Here is a 21,097-nt window from a genome sequence, read left to right on the forward strand (position 1 = left end):
TGGTAGAAGTAGAAGTAGAAGTAGAAGTAGAAGTAGAAGTAGCAGTAGTAGTAGAAGTAGTAGTAGTAGTAGAAGAAGCTTCCCGAGACACATAATTAAAGGCCTGAATAAACTGCTGAAAGAAGATTCCCGAGTTGCGTCTTCCTTGCGGGCAAGGGGTCGCGACACCAAATATTTTCTGATATAAGGAGACTCACTCGTAGTGGGGTAGGGAGGGGGGGCCTGGGAGAAATAGATGAATTCTAGATAGGGCAAAGGTGTGGGAGGGGAAGGGAGGAGACAGGGGGTTAGCAAGGATGTGGAATGTGATGGACATCATTATCCAAGTACATGCATGAAGACTTGAATTGGTGTCATCATACTTTATTTACAAACAGAGGTATGAAAATTTGTTCTATATGTGTAATTAGAATTGTGATACATTCCACTGTCATGTTTTTTAAAAATTAAAACCAATAAAAAAATTAAGAAATTGCCTCCTGTTTTGCCTGGCTTTTCTTTGAGAATGCTGTCTGAGATCATTCTAGCATCCAGGACTTTCACATACCTTCTGCTCACACTCATTTTGTACAATTTCAGTAACTCTTCTTACCTCTAATTTATTAGTGTGCAAAAAGAACTTCCCAGTGAATTTATTCTCATGATGGGTCAGAAAGTTGCCTGCACTAAAGACCAAGCCTCGTGGTCACAAGTCCTGACCTGACACCAACCCTCACCTCCAGTGAAGAGCGGACTTCCAAGGAAGGACAGCCTCAGCGTGGAATCCTGCCCTCCTCCCTGACCGCTCTGAGTGGTTTGGGTTTCGTCACTGCTCTGGATCCCCTTCGTGTGGAAGTCAAAGCTGGACACAGACTTGACAGACTGCTGCCTTCCTACAGCACGGGTCACTCCGGAGGACTTTGACGGCTCTGACTTGGGGATTCCGGACGTGGACTTCCGTCTGGCAGACTTGCATCCACATGAGCCCACGTTGCTCTGGGAGTGTTCCTTCTCCTTCAGCCCGTGCTGGCTGGGGGCTGGGCTTGCAGGCTGTCCGAGAAGGGGAAAGGCCCCGCTGGGGCAGGAGGAATTAAACCTAGGTGACAGTACTTTAGCTGAGGTCAGCGGACGTAAGACTCCGGGGGGTGCGGGGGTGGTTTCCCTGAAATAGGAGACCTTCCATCCTGTGAAAGGTTTCAGTGATGTTTCTGATCTTAATGTCATTTCTTTGTGTTTTGGCTTTTAATCAGAAAACTTCAGTTTTTCAGGTTAGATATCCAATTTCATCCTTCCATGTCAATCATGTTTCTTTGTTTCATTTGTCCTTTTTCTTGGAAAATTTGAAAGAAGGTACCCAGTTTGTCCTCTGCATTGGTGATTCAGTTTCCTGTGACTCTCCTTGCAGTCTCCGGTGAAGACCTTCATTCTCCGGTCCCTTTTATGCTTCCTCAATCACACGTCACCTTGGCCCGTCTGTTTCCCATTAGTCCTCCCTCCCTTCCTCTCCCGAGGCTTCGGATCCCCGTTTCAAAGAGCAGCTCTGTTTTGTCATAGTGAGGATGATAAACATGTTCTTCTGAAGAAAAGCTGATTTCTGCACCAAATTGTTTTCATATGTAAAAGCCTCCTCTGGGCTTTCGGGACTGTGTCCCTTTCCTTTTTTTTTTTTTTTTTTCCTGATTACTTTTTAACAAATAAGATTTTTGTAAGTTACATATTTTCATAGGAATAAAATGGTTGACATTGGCACAAACTGAAATGGGAAAAGACGGCTGGCCGTGAAGACCAGCCCAGAGCACACCCTGCGATTTCAGGGCAGTTAGGAAATACATGTGCATCCGGATATGACTACAGTCTTCATGACCACGAGGCCTGCGTTAAGTGAAACCAAAAGGAGAGCCAGAGGCAGCCCCCAGCACTGGGGAGACGCAGAAGGTGGGAGGCTCTGCTGGACTGTGGGGAGATGGCACCCTGGGATTACTGCTTCATGTTTTATAACATCATTTATTTCACATGTCAGTAAAGTTTACAAAACAGCACTCGTGGACGCTAGTCACAGATGGGTCTCCCTGCACAGTCCACTCTTAGACATGGCTGCGGGAAGGTGACTGGACATTAAGCCTCTACTTGGGTTGTTTCAACTTGGACTCGGAAGCTCTTCTTCCACTGACACCAGAGAGTTCACACAAGGTCCTCTACCTCTTCCCTTCCACGTGTTTAGACCTTACTTGTCAAGGGAAAAAGCAGTTGAACTGCTAATCCAATGATGAACTTGTCGGATATGCAACCGGTTTCATAGCTGACAAGATTGATGGTGATTCTGGACACTCTTTGTCACATACTATAACACTAAATGGATGATGTTGATCAATTCTTCAGTGACAGTCATGAGTATAATCACTGTCCATTCAAGTTCTTCTGTGAAAATGAGCTCTCATTTTGTTTGGGCAAATACATATCGATGGGCTTACTAGGCCTCGTAGTAGATATATGTCCGAACCTTGTGAGAAAAAAACATACGATTTCTCCAAGAGGCCAAGAGACGTGACTGTTAGCAGTGGACCTGCCGTGAACAGGGGCACCTCACTGGTGACCAGCCTGAGGAATGCCGGCAGGAGCTATTTTTCCTCCTGTATCTTCCTTGCTGAGGTCTGTTCAACATTGCCACACATTTATTAATTGGGTAGTTTGTTTTCTTAACCTTCGACTGTTCTATATATGTTCTGCTTACAAGAATTTCTTAAGCCCAGACACTGTAGCACATGCCTGCAATCCCAGCCATTTGGGAGGCTGAGGAAGGAGGATCTCACGTTTGAGGTCAGCCCAGGCAACATAGGGAGACCCTGCCTCAAAATAAAAAAAAAATCAAATGAGCCAGAGATGTAACTCAGTAGTAGAGTGCCCCGAGGTACGGTCTCCAGTATCCCGTAAGTAAAAAAAAAAAATCGTGAAAGTGTGATTTCAAAATATTTTCTCCCACCCTTTGCCTTATTTTATCCTTCTTACTAAGGGCTTTTAAGAAAACAGATATTCTTATTTTTGAGGAGTTTTTTGAATGGATCATACTTTTGGTATTACATTAATCTAAGTTCAATCACAAATTTTCTTTTTATTTCCTCCAGAAATTTTCTGGTTTTCAGTTTTCACTTGAATCTATGATGATATTTTTAGGATTCATTTGTTGGGGGGGAGTGCAAGTATTAAGATTTTTTTAATCACACATGGAAATTCAACTGAATGGATGATGCACAGTTTGTTGATGGAGTCTTCAGTTTAAGTACATTATTTGTGAAAATACTACCTCATACCCACTGAATTGCCACTGTTCTTTAGATGGAGATAAACCGATCTTTGTCTTTATTTTTTGTGTCATAGTGCTATCTTTTTTTCCCTTTCTGGTGTTGGAGGTGGAACCCAGGGATTACAGGCTTTCACTATCACACCTGGCTCACATCTGTATTTTTTAAAACAAAAATTTTCAACCTATAGATTTTGAGTAAATTTTGTAAGTTTTATAACAGTGTCTTAAGTTTGGGGTGATATTATAATGATACTAATTTTCATTTCAATTTTAATTTTTTTATTGCCAACATATAAAGATGTTATTATTTTTTTTCTGTATTGACTTTGTATCCTTTGGTTTTGCACACTTGTTATTAATTCTATAGCTTATTTGCAAATCCATTTGAATATTTGTAGCCAATCATGTCATTCTTGATAAAGTGACAGTTTTGTTACTTTAAAATTTGTATATCTTTTATAGAGCTGATTAGATATTTAAAATACAGCTTAATGAGAACTCTGAGAGTGGATACACTGCTTTGTTTCTGATCTTTGAACAGAAGTGTTTAATCTGTCATCACTCATGTCTCTATCACCTATTATCTATATCATCTCTATCATCTATCTATCTATCTTTTAGGTGATGCTGTCTAGCTAGTTGAGAAAGTTCTCTTCTATTTCTGATTTGCTGACTTTTAAAACAATTCTGAATGCACTTAAAGGCTATTTCTGTACAACATGATTTTTCCTCTGTTGTCAGTGAATGTGGTGAATAGATGGATTGTTTTATGAGTATTGAACCAGCCTTGCATTCCTTGGATAATCCCCAGTTGGTCATGGTGTATTCCTAGTTCTATTTTGTTGGTTTCAACTTGTAGTGTTCTGTTGAGTATTTTTTGTTTACATTCAAGAGTGGTTTTTGTCCCAGAGTTTTTCTTTCTTTGTCTGGTTTTGGTGTCAATGTAACACTTACTTCATAACATAAGTTGGAAAGTAAGCCTTCCTCTTTCAAATTCTGAAAGAATTGATGTAGAATTCCTATGTGATTTATCATGTTTCATAAATTCACCAGTAAATCCAGCTGTGTCTTGGGTTTTCTCTCAGGTAAAGCTACAAACTTCAAATTGAACATATTTAGTAGAGTTGACTATTCAAGTTATTTTTTTTCTTGAATTATCTTTAGGCATTTATATATTTCAAGGATTTTTTTCAAGTTTTAATGACATTTTGTAACTTCGTATTAAGTTTGACTACTCTTGGCCCTCCATGTTCTCCTCCCTTCACCAGCATCTTCAGTGGAGCCTGTCTGCTCATCAAGAACACTGGGGCTGCCAGGCGTCATGGCACACGCCTGTAATCCCAGCTTGACAGCCTGAGGTGGCAGGATTGGAAGCTCAAGGCAGCCTCAGCAACTTAACGAGACCCTGTCTCAATCAAAATAAAAAACTAAAAAGGGCGTCAGATGCAGCTCAGTGGGAAAGCACCCTTGGGTTTAATCCCCAGTATTAAAATAATAATAATAATTGAAACTTCTCTGGTAGCACATCTCGTTTTGGTTAGTGAAATGTTCCCTCTCAGACCATTTATCTTTCCTAAGAACAACCTGACTATACTATAGTTTCTAAATTACTATTTCCAATGTCCCAGTAAAATGCATATATATAGTCCAATAGGTTCCAAATACCCCATGCCGATCTCTGTCTCTCAATTTTGATATTAACTTAAATTAAGTTTCTGTTGTCTGTTTTCTTTCCTATTAAGTCAAGCAAACTGGGATCTGGAGTGAAGAGAAATGCTCAGGGAAAACATCGATACCTTGGGGTCCCACAGATACAAGGCCCACACTTGCAGAAACCTGGGAATGGCTACCTCCTTCAGATTTGTCCTGGGTGCTCTAGTTGCCTCATTTAGTCCTGGGATTTTTAAGATTTTAATAATTCCTCTCGTGTGCTCGAAAATTGCAAAGTCCTCATCCAGTGTTTTAGGCACCATTCAGGAGGAAGTGGCCAGAAAATCTCCATCATGACTTCCCACCAAGCCTTGACCAGCGTTTAAGTAACAGGCAAGTGCTGTCCTGGCCCCAGAGGCTGGAGGGAAGGCAGGCTCTGTTGGACGCCGTGCCTGCTGAGGGCTGAACTTCTGATTCACAGACAGCCATCTTCTCATGATCCCTTCCTTGGTTGAGGGACAAGTCTTATCTCCTGTGTTTCTTCCTACAGGGGCACTCACCGGGTAAAGGAGGCTCGGCCCATGTGATTTCATGTCCTAATGTTTCCACACTGCTGATGAGGGTTTTACTATGAATCTGGGGACAAGCAGCACTCTGTAAGTAACACCTTGTAGACCACTTTCAATGACTATGAGAACATTGTTTTTCAAATTCTGCAGAAGTTATAACTGTAAGAAATCCAACAGTTGTGCATTTTGTTGGACATCCCTACCTACCCACCACCCCAAACAGTATCCGGACCATTTTCTCTGCCCACTTGTTCTGGAATACTGGTGCAAGTTGCTTTCCTGAACTCCATCATGACAGCGATGATATAAATAATGGGTTTGCTTCAGGAACAAATTTCAATATTTTCTAATTTGTTTTTAACAATTAATATATTTTTTTTTTTACTATTTCATAGCAGATTATTTTTAGATCAATTGATAAGTGACTGTAGCATTTGCCAGGGCACGATGTCCGCCGTTGTCATGAACCTATTCCGTTCACTGCCGAGGACTCAGAATTTCCATCAGCCGTTCCGGGAAGCTGGGAGCTTTCTGCTAAGTGGATGAATCATAGACAAGCGTTGCGCCATTTCTCATCAGGACGTGACACAGTGTCAGGGGCCACTTGGTTTCTGCGATCTGACCGCAGGATGACCCCTCTTTATGGGAAACCAGGTATTAAGTGAGGCAGCTGCAAGGCCTGGCCAGGGAAGGTCATGCCACCGTGTTCTGGGCAGGGCTGCTGCACCTCTGGGTCCTGTGATGCTGTCTGCTACTGCATCTGGTGGGCCACAGACTCTTGCCTCCTAAAATATAAAACTCGCGTCTCCATTCAGATGCAGACATGATGTGCAGGTCAGCATGGAAATCCAGCGTGCGCCTGCTGACCCGCAGGCCCTCTCTCTCCCTAATCTAGCACTTACCTTTGGAATGCTTGCCTCTCCTTTCATTCAGTGTCTGCCTAGGTGCCATTTGACCTCTTCTGTAATGAGTATATTCAGTTCTAGTAACAGTATTTCCAGTGGAAATTCACATCCTCTTTATATTAACTTCAACAGTATTTTCCATTTCTTCTTTGCTTCAGACCCAGGAGCTTAAAATCTTTGCATCTGTCTGTTAAAGAGGTATTGAAGTTGTCACAAGAGTGTACTGTGCACTGGGTGTTTTTTCCGCTTTTACTCACAGCATCTCGTTTTGCTGATAATATAAGTCCCAAAGAAAAGGCAGTCATCACCCAGGGATAGGCAAAGGGGGTGGATTGTCCACAGTGTTGTACTCAGGTCAGGTATAGATCTTTCTAGAATCAACTTAAAAAACCCTCTGTATTTTTTAAGCATCTTAAATTCCTTTGATTAGATCCAATTATGCAGCCCAGGCTCAGTGAAGAAAAGTAGTTCGTCTAATAACACGTGCCTAAGACAGAGCCGTGCGAGTATGTCTTGATCTAAAATTTATGTCTCTTTTGCAAATCCTACAGCTCCTCCAAGGCTCTTGGGAATAGGACCATCTTCTTGACTTCCCCTTTGCTTTCCTGCTGGGCAGCTGCACAGTTCTCCTCTGTGCAGTGTGCCCTTGACTCCATCCTATGAATTATCCAGGCAACAGAGAATACAGCAAAACACAGGGCACAGAGGCTTTGGAAACCTTGGTGAGCTGTAGCGCCATCACCTGTGAGCGCCATGGACATCAGCTCACTGAGCCTGTCTCCCTTGTTCAGTGGAAGTCTCAGAACCTGCTGCCCTCCATGGTGCTGAGTGGACCTCCTGAACCTTCATCCACTCTGGGACTCCACCTGCCTTTGTTCCACACATGATCCACTTTTTACACTGACCATTTCTAAGAAACCAGATTTTCTCCCAAAGGTGAGAACTGGAAGTATATGAGTCCCCTTTGACCATGTCCTTGTTACCAACTCCTAATAATTTATTGCAAAATTATTATGAAAATATCAATAAGGCCAGACTTGTAGGCCTTCAGCTACGTTCACAAACCCTCCACCACTGCTCAGAAACCCAAAAGGCACCGACATGGAGGGAGGACTCCTCCTTCTCTTCCTGTGGCCACCACATATCAAAGGCCGGATAGTGATTCAAATCCTGGGTTATTAAGGCCCAAGAAATATGATTGTATCCAGTCCCTATGTGCAATCGATGCTTGGACTAGAAGACTTGATGGATTGCCAGATCAACATTGGGCGGGGTTTACTTTATAGACTGCTAAGCGGTTTAACTGGGTTATGGAGAAGGACTGCATATGACATTAAATGACCTTCCTAAAAGCTTATTTCTCTCCCAACTGCTCCTATTGGAATCAATTTCAGGAGTCATTCACAGAGAGCGGTTTATTAGCTTCCTAAATGCATTTTCTGCACACCAGATGTCCATCTTGCTCACTCCAGTCTGCTGTCCTCTTTCACTAACCCTTTCAATAGGTGCCCCTGCCCTGGATCCATCACCCAGGAAACACATCACAGAGCAGAGTGTGGCCAGAGCACTGGGTCCCAAGGAGAAAGCAGTCGTCACCCAGGGGTGGGCAAAGGGGGTGGATTGCCCGCAGTGTTGTACTCAGGCCAAGTATAGATCTTTCTAGAATCAACTTAAAAAACCCTCTGTATTTTTTAAGCATTTTAAATTCCTTGGATTAGATCCAAATTTATTAGAAATGAATGTTAAAAAATAAATAACATTGATAATTCTATGGCTGTTGTATAGCTGGCTGAACTCAATGATTTTTTTTAAACAGAACTTATTAACCCAAAATATTCTACATAAAAGATGTTTGTCTGTGTTTTGTCCCTGCTGTGATGAGATGATCGACAGGCATTGACAGCAGGTCATTTCGAAGAGAACGTAAGCTGGTCATAAAATGACTTCTGTGCTCGAATGTGACGTATTTTGTTGAAGAAAAAAAGCATGACTTGATCGACACTTATCTCCATCTGTAATTCAAATATTTAATTCCTTAACCAATAGAACTGACAGTGTTTATCACAGATTTCCATAAAAGGAGAGAAACAAATCATGAGCGTTGTCTTTCATGATGCCTTTTCTGTATGAAAGTGAAAACACACCCATTGTCCAAGCAGCTTCTCTGGAATTTCTACATAATTTCTGAATGATGTAAACTGAAATCCAGGCCATGATCACAGGCCAGGAGTCTGGCCAGCTCTCTGCCCCTCAGGTCTCTTGGAGTCACAGCCACGGTCAGCCCTCACTCCCAAGAAGGGGTCGCCCTCCCTGGAGATGTGGAAGACACCAGGCAGCACTGGACGGAACAAGCCAAGATGATCAGCGGCTTCCCAATGCTAACTATAAAATAAGTTTAAATATATTAAATACTTTTTAAAATATTGGTTATATATGATTTTGAGGTAAAGATGACTAAATCCCTTTATTTATAACTTTTATTGTCTTGTGTCTAGGATAAGAGCCATGAATACTGAGAGAAATACATGTATTTTGTAGAAATAGGTAATAAAAGGACAAGATGGCCAACAGCAAACAGAAGTAGTAATGAGACATCAGCAAAATGCAGAATAACGAATATGGAAGTCCTTTTTCTGGTACCAAAAAACAAGGCTGGATGCTTTTCTATGCAGAGATGCTTGCTTTCCATGTGTTGCATTTTCTAAAATGTAGTATTTAATCATCACATTTTCTTGGGCCTCATAGAGTAAAAATGAATTGTGTAATTAACTACAATGACATTAGTAGAATATTTCAAAAATCCATGGGGAAATGATGGAATTACTTTGTTCCTCCATAAATTGTCATGTACGAAGAGGCTCTTCAAACTTCCTTAATAGTTAGAGTGAAAAACTCAAAAAAGATTCAGATTAATTTAAATATGTTGACAAAGTTTTTATTTCCCAAACTCATCAGCCCAGTACTCTAGCCATAGTGAGCCATGTGCACTGGCAGGATTCTCGGGTGAGGATTCGTCCATCCATGTAGACAGACACAGAGAGACTTCTATGCCCATTGGCTGCCGTGTTTCAGGACAGAAGCCCCACGCTCTGCTGTCTGTGGCTGGAAACCACAGAGGCTGGAGCTGTGAGGCAGCTCAAATTCAAAGGCGGGTGAGCAGGAGAAGGGACGTGCTGGCTCAAGCTGAGAGTGATTCCCCTTCCCCTACCTGCTCTGGCTTTTGTCCTCACCAGGCTCCCAGGGGCTGAGGCTCCCTGAAAGCCCTACGGGGCCTTCCTCTTCCCTCAGCCTGCCAGCTTAGAGGCTGACCTCCAGGGCGTCCAGGCACACACTGGCAGGATTTTGCCAACTCTGTGGGCCTCCTTGACACCAACAGAGTGAGGACATCCCATCAGCCACCCCCAGGTGAAAGGGACATGGCCTTCTCTGAAGATGCTCAAGACATAAAAGCAATTTACTCATCTGCAACATGGAATTAAGGCCAGAGTTGTAGTAAAGCTAACCACAATATATAGAACTCGGTTCGTGCCAGGCATGCAGCAGGTCCTCAATAATGATCCTAAGATGTACTGAAGTCAGGTGTGGTGGTGCATGACTATAATCCCAGGGACACAGAAGGTTGAGGCAGGAGGATTGCCAGTTCAGGGTCTTAATCCAGTTACGAAGACCTGCCTCAAAAAAAAAAAAATGATAAGGAGTAGGGGTGTAGCTTAGTGGTAGAGCATACCTGGATTCAATCCCTACTACTGCAAAAAATTTAAAAATTATAAAAAAACTAAAAATATTGGTTAATATAAAATAGTTCTTATTTTCCTCCCTGATTCTGGTCAGTGAGATGCACTTAAGCTTGATTTCCTAGGTTTATTTCTATCCCTTGAGCCTCCTAGAGTCGTCCATCCTGCCAGATGGGATCCCTTCGGCCCCCTGACCCGGCCAACCAGGACGCAGGCACAGGTGAGGAAGGCAGGAGGCACAGGCACTAGGGCTGGAGAGTGGCCACTGGGCGTGAAGGGAGTTGAGGGAGGGGAAGGAAGAGCTAAGCAGGATGGCCTGGCCTGCTGGGTGTCCACTCTGTTTGGGGAAACTCAGTAAAAGGCATATTAGGTCAACTTGCTTGTGGTTCCTGGAAAAGTGTTCTTTGAGTTAAACCTTGCTCCAAGACTGAGATCTGTGGACATGACTTCATGAGCATAATTCATCCGGCCATTGCTCCAGGGCACTTCTACCTGTTGGCATGTCTGGGGTGGAGGCTTCCCATTTGTGATTCATAAGCCATTTGTGAAGTCTAAATACCATGAGAACTCTCTGCACAAACTCTCTCTGTGTTGGGTTACCTGTTCCTGTCCTCTGTCAGCTCCCTCAGAAGCAGCCGGTGTTGGAATCTGGGTGCAGGAGGGGGATGGCAGAGGGAGTGGGCATAGAGAGCCCAGGACGGTGTGGGGCCAGCAGGCTGTAGCTCAGAGCTGGTCACCCAGGAGTGCATGAGAATGCAAACTTGAGGAAGAAGTCAGCCTTTGGGGGTTAATATTGAGCTGAGGACCCTGCCTGACCTCCTGGGAGAAATGGTGAGTCTTCTATTTCCACAAAGGCCACTTCCCAGAGAAGATGGCAGCCCCTGCTTTAGCAGACAGGACTCAGCCACACCCAGGGAGTCAGGATGCTGTGTCAGCAGCGCCCACTAGCTTTCTCACTACACCTGGTACTGTCAGGATTCAGTATTTCTGTTGCATTTCTGTGATATTGTAGCTCCTTGAAGCCTAATTAAGTGAAATATTCAGTTTTTTCTTTCTCCAGATACCTCACCCAGCTCCCTGTGCATGACAGTGCAGGAGATAACTTTTGAATGGATTGCCAAGACTTAATTTCTAACTGGAAGAGGTCCAACACATTGCTCCAGTTCTATCTCAATAGAGTACATCATTAATATTCATGGGCAAACTCCCTGAACATCAAGAAGCGGACAGATTTACTAACATTGATACCACCAGAGTTGCCACAGTGTGTATTTTTAAAAATGCAGAATTAGAAGAACTAGGTTTGGTTAACTGCTAGGCCAATTGTTCCTGCCTCTTAGGCTACAGCATAAAATTCTGAGTCAGAGTCAGCAGAACCTCACACTTCTACACACTGCAAACTTTCTGGTGGCAAATAGAGCCTGAATTGGGAGTAATGGATCTGTGGATGCCCTGGGTGTGGTAGAGGGAATGCTCTCAGTTTTTTCCACTTAGAATGATGTTGGTCTTGGGTTTAGCATACATAACTTTTATGATGTTGAAATATGTTCCTAATAACCCTAGTTGTTTTAGTGTTCTGAACATGAAAATGTGCTGTATTTTATTAAATGCTCTTTCTGCATCTATTGACATGATCGTATGATTTTTTTTATCTTTAAGTCTATTGAGATGTGAAGAATTATGTTTATTTATTTCCATATGTTGAGCCAACCTTGTAACCCTGAGATGAAACCCACTTGATCATGGTGCACTCTCTTTTTAAGATTTTTTATGTGATATGCCAGAATTTTATTCAGAATGTTTGCATTCATATTCATCTGGGATATCATTAGAAGTCTTCCTTCCTTGATGTGTCCTTGTCAGGTTTTGGTAGGGTGATACTAGCTTCATAGAAGGAGTTTGAAAGGGTTCCCTCCTTTCCTATTTCGTGGGATAATTTGAGGAGGAATGGTGTAAGTTCTACAATGACGATCTCGTAGAAACGGCTGAGACTCCAGCGGGGATTTTCCTTTTTGGAGGCTTTTGGTGGTGTCTACTATTTCATCTTTTAAAAATTTTATTTGTTTAAATTGTTTATGTCCTCCTGATTCAGTCTGGGCAGCTCATATGTCTCTAGAAAGTTTCTGATGTCTTCAAGGTTTTCTATTTCATTGGAGTATAAATTTTAAAAATATTTTTGGGTTATCTTCTGAATTTCATTAATGTCTGTCATGATGTTTCCTTTTTCATGTCATATTTTAGTACTTTGAATTTTCTCTCTTTTCCTCTTTACTGGTGTGGTTAGGGACTTATCAATTGTATTTACTTTTTGAAAGAACCAACGTTTTTGTTTTGTTGATTTTTTAGATTATTTCTTTTGTTTAAATTTCATTGATTTCAGCTCTGGTTTAATTATTTCCTGTCTTCTACTGATTTTGGTGTTGATTTGTTCTTTTTCTAGGGCTTTTAGATGTAGTGTTAGGTCATTTATTACTTGATTTTCTAGTCTTTTAATGAATGAACTCAATGCAATGGACTTTTCTTTGAGCATGCCTTCATAGTCTCCCAAAGATTTTGATATGTTTTATCACTATTCTCATTTTCCTCTAAATATTTTTTATTTATTCCTGATTTATTCTACTGTCTATTCCCAATATGTATTATTTAGTCTCCAGTTTTTAAAGTAGTTTCTATTTTTTAATAGTTGATTTCTAATTTCATTCCATTAGGATCTGATAGAATGCAGTGTATTATCTTGATTTTTTGTATTTTCTAGGAGTTGTTTTGTGGCATAAGATATGGTGTCTTCTAGAGAAAGATCCATGTGCTGCTGAGAAAAAAAGTGTATTTACTTGTTGATGGATTAAATATTCTACATATCTCTATTAAGTCTAAATTATTAATTGTATTATTCAGTTTTATTGTTTATTAAGTTTTAATTTTATTAAGAATTGTATTATTCAGTTTTATTTTTGTCTGAAGGATCTATCCATTGGTAAAAGAGGTATGTTAAAGTCACTAAATATTACTGTGTTGTGGTCTATTTGAGTTTTGAAATTAAGAAGGGTTTCTTGGATATATGTAGATGCTCCATTGTTTGGGATAAAATATTTATAATTGCTATTTCTTGTTGTTATATAATTCCCTTAATCAGTATGAAATGTCCTTTTGTGTTCCTTCTGATTAACTTTGGCTTGAATTCTCCTTCATCTGATATAAGCATAAAAACCCTGGTTCTTGTTTATATAATCCACATGAGTGATATATTTTTTCCCATCCTTTTACCTTCAGTCTGTGGATATCTTTGCCTATGATTTTAGTCTCTTAGATGCAGCATATTTTTTGAGTCTTATTTTTTTATCCAATCTGCCAGTCTATGTCTTTTGATATAAGTTTAGGTCCTTAACATTCAAAGTCATTTGTATTCCCAGTTATTTTGCTTTATTTATAGTTTTAATTTAAATATGTTTCTCCTTTTATTGACTATTCTTTTATTGTAGTTCTTCCCTTTGCTGGTTTTCACTTTCCTTTTTCCATTTCATCTAAATGGAATATTTTGCTAAGAATATTCTGCAGTGCAGACTTTCTACTTGAGAATTGTTTTAACTTTTGTTTTCATAGGAGATACTTCTTTCATCCTCAAATCTCAATCTTAATTTTGCTGAATATATTAGTCTTGGCTGTCATCCATTTGCTTTCAGAAATTGGTATATATTATTCCAAGATGCCCTAGCTCTGAGGGTCTGGTTCGAGAGAACAGCTAAATCCAGATTGGTTTCCATCCAAATATTACCTGTTGTTTTTCTGCAGGAGCCTTTAAAATTTTATCCTTATTCTGTATATTATTAGGCACTTACATTAAAATGTGCCTTGGTGTGGATCTGTTGTAACTTTATACATTTGGGGTCCTGTAAGCCAGTTTTAGTTGATATTCCATTTAATTCTTTAGATTTTAGAAATTTTTTAATATCTAATTGAAAATATTGTGCATTATTTTGCTTTGTACTTTTATGTATTTATCTATCCTGATAAATCTTAAATTTGTTCTTTTCAGGTTATTCCATACTTTTTGGACATTCCATTCATGGTTTCTTAGCATCTAGTCTGTGTGGTCAACTGTATTTTCAGAATTATATATTTTGCCTTCATTGCCACAGATTCTATATTCTAATCTAGTCTGTTGGTGATGCTTTCCATTGAATGTTTTAATTTGGTTTATTTATTTCTTCATTTCAAGGATTTCTGCTTGGGTTTTTTTTTTCAGAATCTCTTTCTCTTTATTGAAGTGATCTTTTACCTCCTGAATTTCATCTCTAATTTTACCCTTTATATCATCTTTTCTTTACCTCACAGATCAGTTTAACTATGTACAGTCTAAGCTCCTTCTCTGACATTTCTTTCACTATGTTGTCATTAGATTCTTTTATTGGTGCATTTTGGTTTGTTAGGGTGATTTGTTCTCTGCTTTTTCATGATGTTTGTGTGTCTACCCATCTAGCAGTGTGTATCTGAGGTAGTACAGTTTCTACCCTGTAGACTTACAGTGTCCCTGACAGTTTCCAGTACAGCATCTTTAATCAATGCAAACAATGTACTTCCTTAAAACAAATCACCTCTACTCCAACATCTACAGTTTTGTCACAATAAACAGAAACAATTTGTTCAGTTATTGCCTACAATAAAAATAGTAAGTTTGAAAAAGGGTTTACAATTTCAGATGATGGAGAAAGAGAGAATAGGAGAGGTGTAGGATGTGATGACTCTGAGGAAGGAGGAGAGAAGATAGAATTTAAAAATCATAGGAAGCATGAAAGAGGGAATAATTGACGTTGACTGTTATGTGAAGAAAAAAGAGAAATAGAATCAAGGGAATCAGATAAGTGAGAGAAACAAGACATATGGAAAATATTTTTTAAATTAAAATACAAAGAAAAAGGTATAAATAATAAATGCAAAACAAAACTGAAATATACTATTCAGACATCCCCATCCTCAATAAACTGATGCATGAAAAATAGTTGGTTTCAAAAGTGGTAGAAATGTGAAAACAGCAACAACAACAAGACAAGGAAAAATTATCTCAATGAAAAATCAAATTATTGCTTCCATCTGTTAGAGTCTGTAAACAAGTCAGGATGGCGCCTGGCATTTTGCCAGAGGGAGTGGTTTGTGAGGTGGCACCAGCGAGCCATTAAGTGTGGAGATTCCTTATTGGTTGACTGCTGTATCTAGTTTATGTTAATTAGATAAGCTGTGTGGAATGTATATATACCCCTCCTGTCCTACAATAAACGGCTCCCACTCCTGCTGTATCAATGTACACAAGTTGCTCGTCACCCCCCCCTCCCCGGGTTAGATTGCTGCAGCCGAACTGCGGCATCCCTCAGAGTTCAGAAGTTCCTCTGCTTCCCTTCTCAGCAGGGAGGTGGGGTGTCTGCTGTTCTGCACCAGGCGGCCAGGGACTGGGGAGCCGGAGGGCCCTTCTGGGTTATGGCCTGATGCTTGACATGGTGAGACTCAGGACTGGCATGATAGACTGTGGACCAGGCTGGGTCCAGTGAGTGCTAGCCTGAGCTGGGCACCAGGAACCTCGGGGGTCTGAACCAGCTGACTGTGGGAGCTGAGGACAAAAGGCCCTTACATCCTGACTCTGACTCCCTGTAACCAGGCCCATCAGTCTCGGCATTCCTGGTGAGCCTCTGAGCTCTCGGAGCTGGGGGAGAGCCCGGCTCCCTCCTGCTTCTCTAACCTGTGTTCCCCCAGACAAAAAGCTCAGGCTGGCCCATGTAGACCAAGTTGCAAACTGACGGATCTGGGCTTCCAGTTTCCTAAGGCTCTGCCAAGCTGCAGTCCCAAGACAGCTTCTGGATCCCTGATGACTGATAAATTCTAGTGGAGAGGGTATTTTTGTTTTTGTTTTTTCATATCTGATCAATGAGTTAACCAGTCTCTGGTTTGGCTAGGGCAGGTTGCCCCTCCAGAATCAGGTATTTTTACTCTAAACCTTGGGGAGACTTGTTGCTCCCCCTGTTTGAGTGCTGGTAGCTGAGTTAAGAGAAATGTTAGCTCATGCTTTTCTGGCATCTTGGAGCACCTCCCCCTGCTTAATAGTTAATTTTTAAAAACAGACACCACAAAGTTCACTGGGCCCAAAGAGTACTCATGTCTGAAAGCAGTAAGCTCATTCCTCGGGGAAACTGTTACCACTGGGAAAACTTGGAGCAGAACTTCTTTGAACCACATTCAAGATGAGTTAATTCTGGAATCCAAAGTACCAGCCTCCTCTGAATTTGACACTTCATGTGTGCAAAACACTCAGTAGAATCTGGGAAGACATTCTCTGGTTTCAGGTGATACTATTTCTCTTTTCTGATTTCTAATAATCAACGGGAAAATCCTGTTGCTGATAATTGATTCCTACCATTTTACCAAGAGATTATTGGAAGATAGCTTTCTTAATAATTAGAAAAGATGTAGAGTGTGAGGAGCTCAGATAACTTTTGAATTATCATTACGTAATCTCAATTCCTCATTCTATGAAGACTGCAAAAAAGAATATGAACACAATGGGTTCAGTAAGTGAGCCACTTTTAGGACAAAAGTTTACTCCCACGGTGAGGAACCAGTTGTTCCAGACTGCCACAGGAACTCAGATTGTCAGGCATGTGAACTCTGAGAAGCTGAGCTCTGTGCTTGCAGGGAAATGAGAAGCTACAGTGTCCTGCAAGTCTAGGCTTGAAGAAGAATTGGGAGAATGTTCCAGAGAGTAAAAGTGACAGTGTGATTCTCCCACTGAGTTGCAGAGAAACCATTAGTCTACTGCTAATCCAAAGGGAGAGGAGCATTCCATATGGTGGGCTCTCCTTCCCTGAAGGCATTTCATTCTATCTCATATAATAAAGGAAAAGCATGCAGTTTGCCAACAGCACACCTCCTGTCTGCAGACACATGCACACAGTCCCCTGATTATTTCTTCGGCAGTGATTTTGCACTGAGGTCTGATTCTATCCTGGATCCTACTGGATACTGGCAAGAGGAGGGATACACAAAGACAAAAGCTATGTCCATGTTGTCAAGGAACATGATCCCAGTGAGCCATGGTGGCAGATGTTTTAAAATAATAATGACAGATAAAAAGCAAAACATATGAAGAACAGAGTCATAGTGTAAATACAATTGGAGTGAGCACGACCTGTTCTGTAGCTATATGTGCACTGAGATCAATCTCCTGATCTATTTTGCTATAATAGAATTGTTCAATTTTTCTCTCTAATGCATTAAATTACCTACTCCTTCAGAATAGTGATTCTATATTCCAAATCCAATCATTGTTCACACACTGTAAATGTTCAGAATTGCTGGTTAAATGAACTAGATATGTTTCCTACTTTGAAACTTGTTTGCCACAGAAATAAGCCTTTGGTTGTAGAAGATGAATAAATCCTAAGGATCTGCTGTAAAACACTGTGCCTGTAGCAAACAAGACCATTTCCTTCCTCTAAACACTGATGAGGAGTTTGCTGTGGTTTGAATGTGTGCCCCTGAAATCCCTAAGTTAACAGCTGGTCACCAAGTTGACGATCTTAGGCATTGGGGCCTTGGGGAGGTGAGAGGTCATGAGGAGGGAGCCTGTCAATAGCATCAGTGTCCTTAAAAGAGGACCCAGAGAGCCACCCCACCCCTCTGTGAACTAGGAAACGGGCCTTGCCAGACACTGAATCTGCAGCGCCTGGGTCTTCGATGTCCAGTCTTTGGAATGTGTCATGTATTTTTGTTGTTTCTAAAGGAAGAGCGTCCTTACCAGGAGAAGGATGAAGAGGGGGGAAAGGCATGGAAGGAGAAGAGGAAACTAGTGGACTATTGAACACGCTTTGGAACGGTGCATGTGGGATTTGCTCAGGACAGTGTGCAGCGTGGGGACAGGCTGGCTCTGAGTGTGCGTAACGTTGGGAGGAAGAACCTCACAGAGAAGATGAGACTAGATGTTTCCCCACAGGTCAGGAGCAGTGACGCCTTTTCCATGGAGCACAGGCAGCTTAGGGTGGAGCTTGGCTCCTTCGCAGCACTGCTCACTCGTGGCCCCTCTTCCTCCAGGCTGCCTGGGAGAGCACCACGCTCTACCTGTCGGCTTACCCAGTGCTGCTGCCGTTCTTGCTTTGCTCAGAGTTTTCTCCTAGAACAAGAGATGTATCTGGACTAGACTCATGGACCAAGGGTTTTCTGTTCATAGAAGCACCCAGACACGATGACCAATACGTGATTTCTTTAAAATAATAATAAAAAAGCCCCATAAATGCCATCAGACTGAGGTTTTCAATCAACATTCAGTTGAATGGGAAAATAGTACGATTTTATATGAAACAGGTTAGATGCAAAAATGCATATGTAGCATGGCTTTTGCACACATTTAGATGAACAGAAAAACTAGATGTTTTTGTGGTGGTGGGATGATGGCTCATTTATACTGATTGTATAATTTCCTACTATTTTTCAGTTTTTAGAAAGAGAACTTGGAGTGTTTTATCAATTTGAGACAAAAGGAGCCGTGCATAGCACTGTCTTCAGGAAGTCTGAACAGGAATCCTTTCTTCACCCCGCCCAGGGGTGCTTACATCCTCTCTCCAGTCATCGGACTGACATCTTCTAACCCCGATGGTGGAAGCATTCCTCAAAGAACTGCAATGCTCCCTGGAATAATTTTCCATCTACAGGAGTGTTTGCAAACTCCAGTTCCCACCTCTGCACAGTGCTAACATTTCCTAAGCACCTAATCCCTGCTCCTTGTGTGGGAATAAAGCCTCGAAGGCACAGAGATCACCTGTGCCTTTTGCAAGATTTGCAGTCCAGCCTTCTCCTTCTCTGTTTGGTTTAACTAACTCCCTGTTTTACACACACCACAGCTAAGCCAAGCTGCTTTCTCCACCCGGGACACTCATCCTGCGCTGGTTTCCTGCTCCCAGTTGATCCCTGAATTCCAGGCCCCTTCATCTCCAGGTCCACTTTGGGCCTGGGCAGATGTGTGAGCCAATTCTGTGCCAGCGATGTCCTGGCAGAAGACCTGAGGGAGCATAGCAACGCACCGGGGCCATGAGCCTAGTGGTGGCACCAAGGACTCACTTGTCCAGTGATGCCCAGGAAGGCCACTCTATGCGGAATGAGCTCTATTTCATCTCCCACTCAACAAAGTAGAGAGAATACAATTATTTCACAAGGCCCAGGCTGTATTTTCTAAGGTTGCTCATACATACTGTAAAATGAATAAAATCATCTTTAAGTATCAAGCCGTCAGAAATGCATATTTTAGAAAAAGTACAAATTATGGAAAACATGAGCAAGAGGAGCAGTTGGCCCTTGCCTTCTGGAATTCCTGACTGGATTAGGGTTCCGGGGGACGGCACCCTGCTTTACCCCTCCTGTGAGGAGCCCCTTAGTCCCTGCCAATACTTCAACTCTGGCTTCTGTGACAGTCAACACTCAGGACAGACTGTCTAGGGGTCCTTGCTGTTACATTCCTCTGCCTCATATTGTCACAAACGTGACAGGAAACTGACTGGAGACGAACTCAAAGCCTAGAGTGCCCCTCAGCTGATGGCTGACCTGGTTGGGAGGTGAAGGGGGCACGTGGGCAGGAAGAAAAGAGCCAGGCTGGAGTTCAGCTGCCGGGGGCCCTGAGTCTGGCTGCTCCGGGTGTTGCCAACTGGCTGCAGCAGCTCCTGCAGGTGTGTGCAGGGCGGAGGTCTGCAGACCACGAGAGGTCCACACAGCCACTGCACTAGGTCTGCAGGCGCATGTGTGTCCCCTGTGTGCCCTGCCTCCTGGACCATTGTCCCCTCACCCCCTGCCTCTGGCTGCTATAACACGGCACCCAAAGGGTCCCTGATTGGCACCTAAGAATGTGCAACCTGGACCTGGGGGTCACAGACCCCAGGTGGGTAAGCTCTTCCCTCTTTTGCTTTCGAGCACCAGTCCTGAGGAGTCCGACTGCGCCAGAGTCCCACAGCACCCAGGGACCCACCTGCACCCCAGGCTTCCAGCTCAATGCTGCGCCTCGCTCCTGACTCCCTCTCCTTCTGCACTCTGTCCGTACCTCCTCTCCCACCCTCAGGCTGCACTGCCTTCAACCAGGCTCTGCTTTCTAGGAATTCCCAACTAAGACACCCAGGTAGGAGGGGGGACTCAGGTGAGACCACCATGACAGATGGGGGCAGGGTTCAGTCACAGCATGAGAAACGGGGAAAAGAATCCAAAGGAGCCCAGGGGAAATTGAAATCCTGTGCCTTGTACCTTGTAGGGTATAAAATAGACTTGGTGCCTTTATTTATAGAACAATTAAATAAACAAATGAAAGAACAGAGACATGAAACCACCAAATCGTTCAAAGCAGGCCACTATAAAAATGGCAAGGAGAAGCGAAAGGAGTGCAGCAGGTCCAGCTGGGCAGGCTCTCAGGCAGCACTCCTGCAGGCAGGGTCCACAAGGAGATGCTCAGAAGCCAAGCCACATACTTCCTGGCTGCTTGTCCTGCTGTGGCAAGCCCAGAACTTTCTGGAACCTAGCCCTGCCTCTCCATCCCCATATTGGCTGCAGCTGCAAGGCACAGAGCACCTAGCACCTGCACAAAAGTGTCAACTCTGCCCTGCTGTTGAGTCCCGATGCCCTGAAGTGACATGGACCAAATTGATCCTCCACACCACAGCTTCCTACTGGACAATGATGATGGGAATGCTCTGAATCTGCAGGGTCCAAAATTATAACCACCAACCCCACGTGGCTTGCATACCTAGGGAACTGTGGTTTTCATTTTATTCCCATTTAATTAATCTGTATTGAAGACTCATATGATGACCAGGGTCCACCATAGTGGACTGTGCTTCATCTTTCAGGCTGGATTCACTTTTCAGTTGACTTGAGATTGTTTGAGCTGCTATAACAAACAGCTTGAACTGGGTCATTTATTTATAAGCGGACATTTATTGCTCA

The sequence above is a fragment of the Ictidomys tridecemlineatus genome, chromosome 12, assembly GCF_052094955.1.
Source record: "Ictidomys tridecemlineatus isolate mIctTri1 chromosome 12, mIctTri1.hap1, whole genome shotgun sequence".
In the NCBI taxonomy this organism is placed as follows: domain Eukaryota; kingdom Metazoa; phylum Chordata; class Mammalia; order Rodentia; family Sciuridae; genus Ictidomys; species Ictidomys tridecemlineatus.